Source organism: Seriola aureovittata, chromosome 13, assembly GCF_021018895.1.
Source record: "Seriola aureovittata isolate HTS-2021-v1 ecotype China chromosome 13, ASM2101889v1, whole genome shotgun sequence".
NCBI classification, from domain to species: domain Eukaryota; kingdom Metazoa; phylum Chordata; class Actinopteri; order Carangiformes; family Carangidae; genus Seriola; species Seriola aureovittata.
In genome coordinates, this window is record NC_079376.1 from 24,611,163 (window position 1) to 24,627,376 (window position 16,214).

Below are 16,214 nucleotides of genomic sequence, written 5' to 3' on the forward strand. Positions count from 1 at the left end.
GCATGCGAGAGGTAGTGGGATCGACGCCCACATTCTCCAGTAAACCTCTATTCTTGAAGACGAAGCATCGTGTGCAAAGCAGTGAGTTTTTACACACCAGCCCAGTGGACAAATAAGTGAGTACTCTGGTCCAAAGGAGTCAATGAACTGTCATCCTGAAGTCCACATTGACGAATACATTGATGGGTTTGACTGCTTATCATGCACCAAAACACTGCTCAGCCTTTAAGTTATTCTCTGACCAAGTTTGGCAAATACGTCTATTTGATTGGATGCTTATAAGACATTGAAACACTGCACAGGATTAATGCGACTCCTAGACAGAATTATACAACTGTGGAAATGTATTGTTGCGGCAATTCCACAACGTTTCCATGTCAGCAAGAGCAGATTCTATCCCAAATGTTCTCCCAATTTATCCGCTGTGACATGTACTTGGAAAGAACTTGTTAAAACTAAGGAACTCCATTACTTCATAGGGGAATTAGCTCAAATGGTAGAGCGCTTGCTTAGCATGCGAGAGGTAGTGGGATCGACGCCCACATTCTCCAGTAAACTTCTATTCTTGAAGACGAGGCATCATGTGCAAAGCAGTGAGTCTTTACACACCAGCCCAGTGGACAAATAAGTGAATATTCAGGTCCAAAGGAGTGAATGAACTGTCATCCTGAAGTCCACATTGACAAATACGTTGACGGGTTTGACTGCTTTTCACGCACCAAAACACTGCTCAGCCTTTAAGTTATTCTGTGACCAAGTTTGGCAAATATGTCTATTTGATTGGATGTTTATAAGACATTGAAACACTGCACAGGATTAATGCGACTCCTAGACAGAATTATACAACTGTGGAAATGTATTGTTGCTGCAATCCGCTTGGCGTTTCCTATGCGGATTGATAGTTAACATCATAAATATGCTATTCTCACTTCATTTAGCTCCAAAAAACAAGTGCACTTGTCTTCAAGGAAGTTGTTTGAAAACCTGGTTAAGATTACTTGTCGGTTTGCAGGGTGAAAAATTCTACACCTGTAGTCACCGGTGCTGAAGATGTGATTCTCCTGTAATTGATGAGGGCAGCATAATAACACTACAAGCCTTCTAGTCTGACAGACTAAATTTAATAGGCATAAGGTCTAAATTAAGCTCTCAAATGTCCTCCCACCTACGTTAAAACCCGAGGCGTTTACCTGGACACGCCCCTGAGTTGATGACCCGGACCGGCGTTTTCTTTTGAAGCTTATTTGCAAGAGGACGAGGTGGCCGAGTGGTTAAGGCGATGGACTGCTAATCCATTGTGCTCTGCACGCATGGGTTCGAATCCCATTCTCGTCGGGATAGTTTTCTTTAGTCCACAATGTTTCCATGTCAACAATAGTAGATTCTATCCCAAATGTTCTCCCCATTTATCTGCTGTGACATGTACTTGGAAAGAACTTGGTAAAACTAAGGAGCTACTTCACAGGGGAATTAGCTCAAATGGTAGAGCGCTCCCTTAGCATGCGAGAGGTAGTGGGATCGACGCCCACATTCTCCAGTAAACCTCTATTCTTGAAGACGAAGCATCGTGTGCAAAGCAGTGAGTTTTTACACACCAGCCCAGTGGACAAATAAGTGAGTACTCTGGTCCAAAGGAGTCAATGAACTGTCATCCTGAAGTCCACATTGACGAATACATTGATGGGTTTGACTGCTTATCATGCACCAAAACACTGCTCAGCCTTTAAGTTATTCTCTGACCAAGTTTGGCAAATACGTCTATTTGATTGGATGCTTATAAGACATTGAAACACTGCACAGGATTAATGCGACTCCTAGACAGAATTATACAACTCTGGAAATGTATTGTTGCGGCAATTCCACAACGTTTCCATGTCAGCAAAAGCAGATTCTATCCCAAATGTTCTCCCAATTTATCCGCTGTGACATGTACTTGGAAAGAACTTGGTAAAACTAAGCCTGTGTATATTCTCATTTGTCCAGGTCATAGTATCCTAAAGGAGTTTTTAAATCGAAAACAACTGGACTAGGTTATTTGTCTGTGAAGACGTTTCACTTTTCATCCAAGAGGCTTCATCAGTTCTGTATGCATCTGACCAGACTAGGACTGGTCCTACTTTCTGGTGTGGAGACCCAGGTATTTAACCTCTTGTGGGCGTTCACAAGGATGATGATGTCACTGGTTCCCTTTTGTGCTCCAAGTGTCAATGAAAGTCGTTTGCATGACTGTCATTGGTGGAAAATTGGTTTCGACTTCGTTAGTGCTCTATTGTGTTATAACGACAGTCGTTGGAGTCACATGCTACTTGTGAACAGTTGTTATTCTTGGAGGCTAGATTGTTGAGTCTCCTGGGAAGGGATGAAAGGGCAGCATTGTAAATTGGAGATAGGTGGTGTCTGAGACCTCCTCCTCTGTTGAGGGATGGTTTCTCTATTTTAACATAGGTGGTGTCTGAGACCAAACTTGGTCTTTTCAATTTGTAGTCACAGGTGCTGAAGATGTGATTCTCCTGTAATTGATGAGGGCAGCATAATAACACTACAAGCCTTGTAGTCTGACAGACTCAATTTAATAGGCATAAGGGCTAAATTAAGCTCTCAAATGTCCCCCCACCTACGTTAAAACCTGAGGCGTTTACCTGGACACGCCCCTGAGTTCATGACCCGGACCGGCGTTTTCTTTTGAAGGTTGTTTGCCAGAGGACGAGGTGGCCGAGTGGTTAAGGCGATGGACTGCTAATCCATTGTGCTCTGCACGCATGGGTTCGAATCCCATCCTCGTTGGGATAGAGTTTTCTTTAGTCCACAATGTTTCCATGTCAACAATAGTAGATTCTATCCCAAATGTTCTCCCCATTTATCTGCTGTGACATGTACTTGGAAAGAACTTGGTAAAACTAAGGAGCTACTTCACAGGGGAATTAGCTCAAATGGTAGAGCGCTCCCTTAGCATGCGAGAGGTAGTGGGATCGACGCCCACATTCTCCAGTAAACCTCTATTCTTGAAGACGAGGCATCGTGTGCAAAGCAGTCATTCTTTACACACCAGCCCAGTGGACAAACAAGTGAGCACTCTGGTCCAAAGGAGTCAATGAACTGTCATCCTGAAGTCCACATTGACGAATACATTGATGGGTTTGACTGCTTATCATGCACCAAAACACTGCTCAGCCATTAAGTTATTCTGTGACCAAGTTTGGCAAATACGTCTATTTGATTAGATGCTTATAAGACATTGAAACACTGCACAGGATTAATGCGACTCCTAGACAGAATTATACAACTCTGGAAATGTATTGTTGCGGCAATTCCACAACGTTTCCACAACGTTTCCATGTCAACAAGAGCAGATTCTATCCCAAATGTTCTCCCAATTTATCCGCTGTGAGATGTACTTGGAAAGAACTTGGTCAAACTAAGGAGCACCATTACTTCACAGGGGAATTAGCTCAAATGGTAGAGCGCTCGCTTAGCATGCGAGAGGTAGTGGGATCGACGCCCACATTCTCCAGTAAACCTCTATTCTTGAAGACGAGGCATCGTGTGCAAAGCAGTGAGTCTTTACACACCAGCCCAGTGGACAAATAAGTGAGTATTCAGATCCAAAGGAGTCAATGAACTGTCATCCTGAAGTCCACATTGACAAATACGTTGACGGGTTTGACTGCTTATCAGGCACCAAAACACTGCTCAGCCTTTATGTTATTCTGTGACAAAGTTTGGCAAATACATCTATGTGATTGGATGCTTATAAGACATTGAAACACTGCACAGGATTAATGCGACTCCTGGACAGAATTATACAACTGTGGAAATGTATTGTTGCGGCAATCCGCTTGGCGTTTCCTATGCGGATTGATAGTTAACATCATAAATATGCTATTCTCACTTCATTTAGCTCCAAAAAACAAGTGCACCTGTCTTCAAGGAAGTTGTTTGAAAACCTAGTTAAGATTACTTGTCGGTTTGCAGGGTGGGAAAAAAGAATTTGAAAAATTCTACACCTGTAGTCACCGGTGCTGAAGATGTGATTCTCCTGTAATTGATGAGGGCAGCATAATAACACTACAAGCCTTCTAATCTGACAGACTAAATTTAATAGGCATAAGGGCTAAATTAAGCTCTCAAATGTCCCCCCACCTACGTTAAAACCTGAGGCGTTTACCTGGACACGCCCCTGAGTTCATGACCCGGACCGGCGTTTTCTTTTGAAGCTTATTTGCAAGAGGACGAGGTGGCCGAGTGGTTAAGGCGATGGACTGCTAATCCATTGTGCTCTGCACGCATGGGTTCGAATCCCATCCTCGTCGTGATAGACTTTTCTTTAGTCCACAATGTTTCCATGTCAACAATAGTAGATTCTATCCCAAATCTTCTCCCCATTTATCTGCTGTGACATGTACTTGGAAAGAACTTGGTAAAACTAAGGAGCTACTTCACAGGGGAATTAGCTCAAATGGTAGAGCGCTTGCTTAGCATGCGAGAGGTAGTGGGATCGACGCCCACATTCTCCAGTAGACTTCTATTCTTGGAGACGAGGCATCATGTGCAAAGCAGCGAGTCTTTACACACACAGCCCACGTGAGTATTCAGATCCAAAGAAGTCAATGAAATGTCATCCTGAAGTCCACATTGACGAATTCATTAATGGGTTTTATTGTTTATCACGCACCAAAACCCTGCTCAGCCGTTATGGTATTCTGTGAATAAGTTTGGCAAATACGTCTATGTGTTTGGCGGCACAGGGGAATTAGCTCAAATGGTAGAGCGCTCGCTTAGCATGCGAGAGGTAGTGGGATCGACGCCCACATTCTCCAGTAAACCTCTATTCTTGAAGACGAGGCATCGTGTACAAGGCAGTCAGTCTGTACACACCAGCCCAGTGGACAAATAAGTGAGTATTCAGGTCCAAAGGAGTCAATGAACTGTCATCCAGAAGTCCACATTGAGAAATACTTTGACGGGTTTGACTGCTTATCAGGCACCAAAACACTGCTCAGCCTTTATGTTATTCTGTGACCAAGTTTGGCAAATACGTCTATGTGATTCGATGTTTATAAGACATTGAAACACTGCACAGGATTAATGCGACTCCTAGACAGAATTATACAACTGTGGAAATGTAATGTTGCTGCAATTTGCTTGGCGTTTCCACAACGTCGCCATGTCAACAAGAGCAGATTCTATCCCAAATGTTCTCCCAATTTATCCGCTGTGACATGTACTTGGAAAGAACTTCATGAAACTAAGGAGCATCGTTACTTCACAGGGGAATTAGCTCAAATGGTAGAGCGCTTGCTTCGCATGTGAGAGGTAGTGGGATCGACGCCCACATTCTCCAGTAAACCTCTATTCTTGAAGACGAGGCATCGTGTGCAAAGCAGTGAGTCTTTACACACCAGCCCAGTGGACAAATAAGTGAGTATTCAGATCCAAAGGAGTCAATGAACTGTCATCCTGAAGTCCACATTGACAAATACATTGACGGGTTTGACTGCTTATCAGGCACCAAAACACTGCTCAGCCTTTATGTTATTCTGTGACAAAGTTTGGCAAATACATCTATGTGATTGGATGCTTATAAGACATTGAAACACTGCACAGGATTAATGCGACTCCTGGACAGAATTATACAACTGTGGAAATGTAGTGTTGCGGCAATCCGCTTGGCGTTTCCTATGCGGATTGATAGTTAACATCATAAATATGCTATTCTCACTTCATTTAGCTCCAAAAAACAAGTGCACCTGTCTTCAAGGAAGTTGTTTGAAAACCTAGTTAAGATTACTTCTCGGTTTGCAGGGTGGGAAAAAAGAATTTGAAAAATTCTACACCTGTAGTCACCGGTGCTGAAGATGTGATTCTCCTGTAATTGATGAGGGCAGCATAATAACACTACAAGCCTTCTAATCTGACAGACTAAATTTAATAGGCATAAGGGCTAAATTAAGCTCTCAAATGTCCCCCCACCTACGTTAAAACCTGAGGCGTTTACCTGGACACGCCCCTGAGTTCATGACCCGGACCGGCGTTTTCTTTTGAAGCTTATTTGCAAGAGGACGAGGTGGCCGAGTGGTTAAGGCGATGGACTGCTAATCCATTGTGCTCTGCACGCATGGGTTCGAATCCCATCCTCGTCGTGATAGACTTTTCTTTAGTCCACAATGTTTCCATGTCAACAATAGTAGATTCTATCCCAAATCTTCTCCCCATTTATCTGCTGTGACATGTACTTGGAAAGAACTTGGTAAAACTAAGGAGCTACTTCACAGGGGAATTAGCTCAAATGGTAGAGCGCTTGCTTAGCATGCGAGAGGTAGTGGGATCGACGCCCACATTCTCCAGTAGACTTCTATTCTTGGAGACGAGGCATCATGTGCAAAGCAGCGAGTCTTTACACACACAGCCCACGTGAGTATTCAGATCCAAAGAAGTCAATGAAATGTCATCCTGAAGTCCACATTGACGAATTCATTAATGGGTTTTATTGTTTATCACGCACCAAAACGCTGCTCAGCCGTTATGGTATTCTGTGAATAAGTTTGGCAAATACGTCTATGTGTTTGGCGGCACAGGGGAATTAGCTCAAATGGTAGAGCGCTCGCTTAGCATGCGAGAGGTAGTGGGATCGACGCCCACATTCTCCAGTAAACCTCTATTCTTGAAGACGAGGCATCGTGTGCAAGGCAGTCAGTCTTTACACACCAGCCCAGTGGACAAATAAGTGAGTATTCAGGTCCAAAGGAGTCAATGAACTGTCATCCTGAAGTCCACATTGAGAAATACTTTGACGGGTTTGACTGCTTATCAGGCACCAAAACACTGCTGAGTGTTTTCTGTGACCAAGTTTGGCAAATACGTCTATGTGATTGGATGTTTATAAGACATTGAAACACTGCACAGGATTAATGCGACTCCTAGACAGAATTATACAACTGTGGAAATGTATTGTTGCTGCAATTCGCTTGGCGTTTCCTATGCGGATTGATAGTTAACATCATAAATATGCTATTCTCACTTCATTTAGCTCCAAAAAGCAAGTGCACCTGTCTTCAAGGAAGTTGTTTGAAAACCTAGTTAAGATTACTTGTCGGTTTGCAGGGTGAAAAATTCTACACCTGTAGTCACCGGTGCTGAAGATGTGATTCTCCTGTAATTGATGAGGGCAGCATAACAACACTACAAGCCTTCTAGTCTGACAGACTAAATTTAATAGGCATAAGGGCTAAATTAAGCTCTCAAATGTCCCCCCACCTATGTTAAAACCTGAGGCGTTTACCTGGACACGCCCCTGAGTTCATGAAACTGTGGAAATGTATTGTTGCTGCAATTCGCTTGGCGTTTCCACAACGTTTCCATGTCAACAAGAGCAGATTCTATCCCAAATGTTCTCCCAATTTATCCGCTGTGACATGTACTTGGAAAGAAGTTGATCAAACTAAGGAGCGCCATTACTTCACAGGGGAATTAGCTCAAATGGTAGAGCGCTTGCTTCGCATGTGAGAGGTAGTGGGATCAACGCCCACATTCTCCAGTAAACCTCTATTCTTGATGAGGCATCGTGTGCAAAGCAGTCAGTCTTTACACACCAGCCCAGTGGACAAATAAGTGAGTATTCAGGTCCAAAGGAGTCAATGAACTGTCATCCTGAAGTCCACGTTGACAAATACGTTGACGGGTTTGACTGCTTATCACGCACCAAAACACTGCTCAGCCTTTATGTTATTCTGTGACCAAGTTTGGCAAATACATCTATGTGATTGGATGCTTATAAGACATTGAAACACTGTACAGGATTAATGCGACTCCTGGACAGAATTATACAACTGTGGAAATGTATTGTTGCGGCAATCCGCTTGGCGTTTCCTATGCGGATTGATAGTTAACATCATAAATATGCTATTCTCACTTCATTTAGCTCCAAAAAACAAGTGCACCTGTCTTCAAGGAAGTTGTTTGAAAACCTAGTTAAGATTACTTGTCGGTTTGCAGGGTGAAAAATTCTACACCTGTAGTCACCGGTGCTGAAGATGTGATTCTCCTGTAATTGATGAGGGCAGCATAATAACACTACAAGCCTTCTAGTCTGACAGACTAAATTTAATAGGCATAAGGTCTAAATTAAGCTCTCAAATGTCCACCCACCTACGTTAAAACCCGAGGCGTTTACCTGGACACGCCCCTGAGTTGATGACCCGGACCGGCGTTTTCTTTTGAAGTTTATTTGCAAGAGGACGAGGTGGCCGAGTGGTTAAGGCGATGGACTGCTAATCCATTGTGCTCTGCACGCATGGGTTCGAATCCCATCCTCGTCGGGATAGTCTTCTTTAGTCCACAATGTTTCCATGTCAACAATAGTAGATTCTATCCCAAATGTTCTCCCCATTTATCTGCTGTGACATGCACTTGGAAAGAACTTGGTAAAACTAAGCCGTTACTTCACAGGGGAATTAGCTCAAATGGTATAGCGCTTGCTTAGCATGCGAGAGGTAGTGGGATCGACGCCCACATTCTCCAGTAGACTTCTATTCTTGGAGACGAGGCATCATGTGCAAAGCAGCGAGTCTTTACACACACAGCCCACGTGAGTATTCAGATCCAAAGAAGTCAATGAAATATCATCCTGAAGTCCACATTGACGAATTCATTAATGGGTTTTATTGTTTATCACGCACCAAAACTCTGCTCAGCCTTTATGGTTTTCTGTGACTAAGTTTGGCAAATACGTCTATGTGTTTGGCGGCACAGGGGAATTAGTTCAAATGGTAGAGCGCTCGCTTAGCATGCGAGAGGTAGTGGGATCGACGCCCACATTCTCCAGTAAACCTCTATTCTTGAAGACGAGGCATCGTGTGCAAAGCAGTCATTCTTTACACACCAGCCCAGTGGACAAATAAGTGAGCACTCTGGTCCAAAGGAGTCAATGAACTGTCATCCTGAAGTCCACATTGACGAATACATTGATGGGTTTGACTGCTTATCATGCACCAAAACACTGCTCAGCCTTTAAGTTATTCTCTGACCAAGTTTGGCAAATACGTCTATTTGATTGGATGCTTATAAGACATTGAAACACTGCACAGGATTAATGCGACTCCTAGACAGAATTATACAACTCTGGAAATGTATTGTTGCGGCAATTCCACAATGTTTCCACAACGTTTCCATGTCAACAAGAGCAGATTCTATCCCAAATGTTCTCCCAATTTATCCGCTGTGAGATGTACTTGGAAAGAACTTCATGAAACTAAGGAGCGTCGTTACTTCACAGGGGAATTAGCTCAAATGGTAGAGCGCTTGCTTCGCATGTGAGAGGTAGTGGGATCGACGCCCACATTCTCCAGTAAACCTCTATTCTTGAAGACGAGGCATTGTGTGCAAAGCAGTGAGTCTTTACACACCAGCCCAGTGGACAAATAAGTGAGTATTCAGATCCAAAGGAGTCAATGAACTGTCATCCTGAAGTCCACATTGACAAATACGTTGACGGGTTTGACTGCTTATCAGGCACCAAAACACTGCTCAGCCTTTATGTTATTCTGTGACAAAGTTTGGCAAATACATCTATGTGATTGGATGCTTATAAGACATTGAAACACTGCACAGGATTAATGCGACTCCTGGACAGAATTATACAACTGTGGAAATGTATTGTTGCGGCAATCCGCTTGGCGTTTCCTATGCGGATTGATAGTTAACATCATAAATATGCTATTCTCACTTCATTTAGCTCCAAAAAACAAGTGCACCTGTCTTCAAGGAAGTTGTTTGAAAACCTAGTTAAGATTACTTGTCGGTTTGCAGGGTGGGAAAAAAGAATTTGAAAAATTCTACACCTGTAGTCACCGGTGCTGAAGATGTGATTCTCCTGTAATTGATGAGGGCAGCATAATAACACTACAAGCCTTCTAATCTGACAGACTAAATTTAATAGGCATAAGGGCTAAATTAAGCTCTCAAATGTCCCCCCACCTACGTTAAAACCTGAGGCGTTTACCTGGACACGCCCCTGAGTTCATGACCCGGACCGGCGTTTTCTTTTGAAGCTTATTTGCAAGAGGACGAGGTGGCCGAGTGGTTAAGGCGATGGACTGCTAATCCATTGTGCTCTGCACGCATGGGTTCGAATCCCATCCTCGTCGTGATAGACTTTTCTTTAGTCCACAATGTTTCCATGTCAACAATAGTAGATTCTATCCCAAATGTTCTCCCCATTTATCTGCTGTGACATGTACTTGGAAAGAAATTGGTAAAACTAAGGAGCTACTTCACAGGGGAATTAGCTCAAATGGTAGAGCGCTTGCTTAGCATGCGAGAGGTAGTGGGATCGACGCCCACATTCTCCAGTAGACTTCTATTCTTGGAGACGAGGCATCATGTGCAAAGCAGCGAGTCTTTACACACACAGCCCACGTGAGTATTCAGATCCAAAGAAGTCAATGAAATGTCATCCTGAAGTCCACATTGACGAATTCATTAATAGGTTTTATTGTTTATCACGCACCAAAACTCTGCTCAGCCTTTATGGTATTCTGTGACTAAGTTTGGCAAATACGTCTATGTGTTTGGCGGCACAGGGGAATTAGTTCAAATGGTAGAGCGCTCGCTTAGCATGCGAGAGGTAGTGGGATCGACGCCCACATTCTCCAGTAAACCTCTATTCTTGAAGACGAGGCATCGTGTGCAAAGCAGTCAGTCTTTACACACCAGCCCAGTGGACAAATAAGTGAGTACTCTGGTCCAAAGGAGTCAATGAACTGTCATCCTGAAGTCCACATTGACGAATACATTGATGGGTTTGACTGCTTATCATGCACCAAAACACTGCTCAGCCATTAAGTTATTCTGTGACCAAGTTTGGCAAATACGTCTATTTGATTAGATGCTTATAAGACATTGAAACACTGCACAGGATTAATGCGACTCCTAGACAGAATTATACAACTCTGGAAATGTATTGTTGCGGCAATTCCACAACGTTTCCACAACGTTTCCATGTCAACAAGAGCAGATTCTATCCCAAATGTTCTCCCAATTTATCCGCTGTGAGGTGTACTTGGAAAGAACTTGGTCAAACTAAGGAGCGCCATTACTTCACAGGGGAATTAGCTCAAATGGTAGAGCGCTTGCTTCGCATGTGAGAGGTAGTGGGATCGACGCCCACATTCTCCAGTAAACCTCTATTCTTGATGAGGCATCGTGTGCAAAGCAGTGAGTCTTTACACACCAGCCCAGTGGACAAATAAGTGAGTATTCAGGTCCAAAGGAGTCAATGAACTGTCAACCTGAAGTCCACATTGACAAATACGTTGACGGGTTTGACTGCTTATCAGGCACCAAAACACTGCTCAGCCTTTATGTTATTCTGTGACCAAGTTTGGCAAATACATCTATGTGATTGGATGCTTATAAGACATTGAAACACTGTACAGGATTAATGCGACTCCTGGACAGAATTATACAACTGTGGAAATGTATTGTTGCGGCAATCCGCTTGGCGTTTCCTATGCGGATTGATAGTTAACATCATAAATATGCTATTCTCACTTCATTTAGCTCCAAAAAACAAGTGCACCTGTCTTCAAGGAAGTTGTTTGAAAACCTAGTTAAGATTACTTGTCGGTTTGCAGGGTGAAAAATTCTACACCTGTAGTCACCGGTGCTGAAGATGTGATTCTCCTGTAATTGATGAGGGCAGCATAATAACACTACAAGCCTTCTAGTCTGACAGACTAAATTTAATAGGCATAAGGTCTAAATTAAGCTCTCAAATGTCCACCCACCTACGTTAAAACCCGAGGCGTTTACCTGGACACGCCCCTGAGTTGATGACCCGGACCGGCGTTTTCTTTTGAAGTTTATTTGCAAGAGGACGAGGTGGCCGAGTGGTTAAGGCGATGGACTGCTAATCCATTGTGCTCTGCACGCATGGGTTCGAATCCCATCCTCGTCGGGATAGTCTTCTTTAGTCCACAATGTTTCCATGTCAACAATAGTAGATTCTATCCCAAATGTTCTCCCCATTTATCTGCTGTGACATGCACTTGGAAAGAACTTGGTAAAACTAAGGAGCTACTTCACAGGGGAATTAGCTCAAATGGTATAGCGCTTGCTTAGCATGCGAGAGGTAGTGGGATCGACGCCCACATTCTCCAGTAGACTTCTATTCTTGGAGACGAGGCATCATGTGCAAAGCAGCGAGTCTTTACACACACAGCCCACGTGAGTATTCAGATCCAAAGAAGTCAATGAAATATCATCCTGAAGTCCACATTGACGAATTCATTAATGGGTTTTATTGTTTATCACGCACCAAAACTCTGCTCAGCCTTTATGGTTTTCTGTGACTAAGTTTGGCAAATACGTCTATGTGTTTGGCAGCACAGGGGAATTAGCTCAAATGGTAGAGCGCTCGCTTAGCATGCGAGAGGTAGTGGGATCGACGCCCACATTCTCCAGTAAACCTCTATTCTTGAAGACGAGGCATCGTGTGCAAGGCAGTCAGTCTGTACACACCAGCCCAGTGGACAAATAAGTGAGTATTCAGGTCCAAAGGAGTCAATGAACTGTCATCCTGAAGTCCACATTGAGAAATACTTTGACGGGTTTGACTGCTTATCATGCACCAAAACACTGCTCAGCCATTAAGTTATTCTGTGACCAAGTTTGGCAAATACGTCTATTTGATTAGATGCTTATAAGACATTGAAACACTGCACAGGATTAATGCGACTCCTAGACAGAATTATACAACTCTGGAAATGTATTGTTGCGGCAATTCCACAACGTTTCCACAACGTTTCCATGTCAACAAGAGCAGATTCTATCCCAAATGTTCTCCCAATTTATCCGCTGTGAGATGTACTTGGAAAGAACTTGGTCAAACTAAGGAGCGTCATTACTTCACAGGGGAATTAGCTCAAATGGTAGAGCGCTTGCTTCGCATGTGAGAGGTAGTGGGATCGACGCCCACATTCTCCAGTAAACCTCTGTTCTTGATGAGGCATCGTGTGCAAAGCAGTGAGTCTTTACACACCAGCCCAGTGGACAAATAAGTGAGTATTCAGGTCCAAAGGAGTCAATGAACTGTCAACCTGAAGTCCACATTGACAAATACGTTGACGGGTTTGACTGCTTATCAGGCACCAAAACACTGCTCAGCCTTTATGTTATTCTGTGACCAAGTTTGGCAAATACATCTATGTGATTGGATGCTTATAAGACATTGAAACACTGTACAGGATTAATGCGACTCCTGGACAGAATTATACAACTGTGGAAATGTATTGTTGCGGCAATCCGCTTGGCGTTTCCTATGCGGATTGATAGTTAACATCATAAATATGCTATTCTCACTTCATTTAGCTCCAAAAAACAAGTGCACCTGTCTTCAAGGAAGTTGTTTCAAAACCTAGTTAAGATTACTTGTCGGTTTGCAGGGTGAAAAATTCTACACCTGTAGTCACCGGTGCTGAAGATGTGATTCTCCTGTAATTGATGAGGGCAGCATAATAACACTACAAGCCTTCTAGTCTGACAGACTAAATTTAATAGGCATAAGGGCTAAATTAAGCTCTCTAATGTCCCCCCACCTACGTTAAAACCCGAGGCGTTTACCTGGACACGCCCCTGAGTTCATGACCCGGACCGGCGTTTTCTTTTGAAAGTTATTTGCAAGAGGACGAGGTGGCCGAGTGGTTAAGGCGATGGACTGCTAATCCATTGTGCTCTGCACGCATGGGTTCGAATCCCATCCTCGTCGGGATAGAGTTTTCTTTAGTCCACAATGTTTCCATGTCAACAATAGTAGATTCTATCCCAAATGTTCTCCCCATTTGTCTGCTGTGACATGTACTTGGAAAGAACTTGGTAAAACTAAGGAGCTACTTCACAGGGGAATTAGCTCAAATGGTAGAGCGCTTGCTTAGCATGCGAGAGGTAGTGGGATCGACGCCCACATTCTCCAGTAGACTTCTATTCTTGGAGACGAGGCATCATGTGCAAAGCAGCGAGTCTTTACACACACAGCCCACGTGAGTATTCAGATCCAAAGAAGTCAATGAAATGTCATCCTGAAGTCCACATTGACGAATTCATTAATGGGTTTTATTGTTTATCACGCACCAAAACTCTGCTCAGCCTTTATGGTATTCTGTGACTAAGTTTGGAAAATACGTCTACGTGTTTGGCGGCACATTAGCTCAAATGGTAGAGCGCTCGCTTAGCATGCGAGAGGTAGTGGGATCGACGCCCACATTCTCCAGTAAACCTCTATTCTTGAAGACGAGGCATCGTGTGCAAGGCAGTCAGTCTTTACACACCAGCCCAGTGGACAAATAAGTGAGCACTCTGGTCCAAAGGAGTCAATGAACTGTCATCCTGAAGTCCACATTGACGAATACATTGATGGGTTTGACTGCTTATCATGCACCAAAACACTGCTCAGCCATTAAGTTATTCTGTGACCAAGTTTGGCAAATACGTCTATTTGATTAGATGCTTATAAGACATTGAAACACTGCACAGGATTAATGCGACTCCTAGACAGAATTATACAACTCTGGAAATGTATTGTTGCGGCAATTCCACAACGTTTCCACAACGTTTCCATGTCAACAAGAGCAGATTCTATCCCAAATGTTCTCCCAATTTATCCGCTGTGAGATGTACTTGGAAAGAACTTGGTCAAACTAAGGAGCGTCATTACTTCACAGGGGAATTAGCTCAAATGGTAGAGCGCTTGCTTCGCATGTGAGAGGTAGTGGGATCGACGCCCACATTCTCCAGTAAACCTCTGTTCTTGATGAGGCATCGTGTGCAAAGCAGTGAGTCTTTACACACCAGCCCAGTGGACAAATAAGTGAGTATTCAGGTCCAAAGGAGTCAATGAACTGTCATCCTGAAGTCCACATTGACAAATACGTTGACGGGTTTGACTGCTTATCACGCACCAAAACACTGCTCAGCCTCTGCAGTCAGTCTGAGTAGTTTGAGACAGAATATGTTTACAGGAGTAGAGCAGCTATTTTCAGGAATAACCTAGTATATAAGTTGTGTGCATTGCAGCTGAGAGAAATCGAAAGAGAGAGATTGGTGATGTTGACATCCAGAGCAGAGAGTTAGCTAGTTAATTAGCAGTTATCATTATAGTTGTGAACATACAGTGCATGTATTTGTGTTTGTCAGTAAATAAATGCTATGACTCCTCAAGACCAAAGGTCCTGCATCTACCCTGTTCTTCACAATTACCGTCCAAGGATTTGTCTGCTTGGTTTTTCTTGCCTATCATTGAAAGTTAACACATGCCATTGATTTCTACCCCTTCTGCCTCAAGCTAGGGCAGCTCTCAGCTACACTCTAGGTTGTCACTTTTTAATGTACCTTGAGTTTTCACAGAACTGAATTATCTTATTATTACCTTGGACATGGAATAACCTTCAGAAAGATGTAAAATTAGCCAAACTTATATCTACTGAAAATTTTCAGAGCATCATAATGAATGTGTTGAATGAGACATGTAATTGTTTTTGTTGAGAGGCCATTGAGTTCCAATTACTGCAGATATGCAGATACTTTATCTGTCCCCTAGATAGATACTTTATTTGTCCTCTAGAGGATATATTTTTATATATATTCCCTAGGGGACAAATAAAGTATCTATGTATCTGAAGCAATTTGAATATATATATATGTATATCAGTGGCGGCTGCTGGTCTTATAAGGAGGGTAGCTCATTTTCAGCCTACATCATAAAATGTGTAGGGTAAGGGTTAGTCAGTAACGTCTCCAAATCAACTCCGAACAACGGAATGAAAAACTTGAAAACTGCTCCGGTCGATGCTTATACTTCAAGATCGCTGATTCGCTCATTTCGCTGTCAATCAAAAAGGGACTCAGCCTCAGACAGATCATCCAATCATCATGCAGCAGCCGAGCGGACAGCCCACTGTCCCATAGACCCCCAGAGACGCTGAGCGTCCGATGGGCGGGACAAAGCCCAGCATTTATCCAATGACCGTCTAGTTTCGCTGCAGTGGAACAACCCACTCTCTGCTTCCCCATTGAAGTCAGGAGACGCTCGGCGTCTACACTGTGTAAAGCTCTGTGACGCTGCGGGGATGAAGGAGAAGAAGTTACCTGTGATAAGCAGCTGATTCTGAACAAAAGATGAATGTGTTCTAGCGCATATTTAGTCAATGATATGTTCACACAAC

The 16,214-nt window shown here is 43.3% G+C and overlaps 12 non-coding genes across 12 annotated transcripts; all 12 read left to right on the top strand.

Annotated features, from left to right (window-relative positions):
- Positions 1-1,253: 1,253 nt before the first annotated feature.
- On the top strand, positions 1,254-1,335 carry trnas-gcu (transfer RNA serine (anticodon GCU)). Its single transcript has one exon. It is a non-coding gene; the product is annotated as a tRNA-Ser (tRNA).
- A 1,367-nt stretch (positions 1,336-2,702) lies between these two features.
- trnas-gcu (transfer RNA serine (anticodon GCU)) lies at positions 2,703-2,784 on the top strand. Its single transcript has one exon. It is a non-coding gene; the product is annotated as a tRNA-Ser (tRNA).
- A 654-nt stretch (positions 2,785-3,438) lies between these two features.
- Positions 3,439-3,511, top strand: trnaa-agc (transfer RNA alanine (anticodon AGC)). Its single transcript has one exon. It is a non-coding gene; the product is annotated as a tRNA-Ala (tRNA).
- A 717-nt stretch (positions 3,512-4,228) lies between these two features.
- Positions 4,229-4,310, top strand: trnas-gcu (transfer RNA serine (anticodon GCU)). Its single transcript has one exon. It is a non-coding gene; the product is annotated as a tRNA-Ser (tRNA).
- Positions 4,311-4,744: 434 nt separating this feature from the next.
- On the top strand, positions 4,745-4,817 carry trnaa-agc (transfer RNA alanine (anticodon AGC)). Its single transcript has one exon. It is a non-coding gene; the product is annotated as a tRNA-Ala (tRNA).
- A 1,241-nt stretch (positions 4,818-6,058) lies between these two features.
- Positions 6,059-6,140, top strand: trnas-gcu (transfer RNA serine (anticodon GCU)). Its single transcript has one exon. It is a non-coding gene; the product is annotated as a tRNA-Ser (tRNA).
- A 434-nt stretch (positions 6,141-6,574) lies between these two features.
- Positions 6,575-6,647, top strand: trnaa-agc (transfer RNA alanine (anticodon AGC)). Its single transcript has one exon. It is a non-coding gene; the product is annotated as a tRNA-Ala (tRNA).
- Positions 6,648-8,233: 1,586 nt separating this feature from the next.
- trnas-gcu (transfer RNA serine (anticodon GCU)) lies at positions 8,234-8,315 on the top strand. Its single transcript has one exon. It is a non-coding gene; the product is annotated as a tRNA-Ser (tRNA).
- Positions 8,316-10,060: 1,745 nt separating this feature from the next.
- On the top strand, positions 10,061-10,142 carry trnas-gcu (transfer RNA serine (anticodon GCU)). The gene has a single exon. It is a non-coding gene; the product is annotated as a tRNA-Ser (tRNA).
- A 1,729-nt stretch (positions 10,143-11,871) lies between these two features.
- On the top strand, positions 11,872-11,953 carry trnas-gcu (transfer RNA serine (anticodon GCU)). The gene has a single exon. It is a non-coding gene; the product is annotated as a tRNA-Ser (tRNA).
- A 432-nt stretch (positions 11,954-12,385) lies between these two features.
- trnaa-agc (transfer RNA alanine (anticodon AGC)) lies at positions 12,386-12,458 on the top strand. The gene has a single exon. It is a non-coding gene; the product is annotated as a tRNA-Ala (tRNA).
- A 1,222-nt stretch (positions 12,459-13,680) lies between these two features.
- On the top strand, positions 13,681-13,762 carry trnas-gcu (transfer RNA serine (anticodon GCU)). The gene has a single exon. It is a non-coding gene; the product is annotated as a tRNA-Ser (tRNA).
- The last annotated feature ends 2,452 nt before the right edge of the window (positions 13,763-16,214 follow it).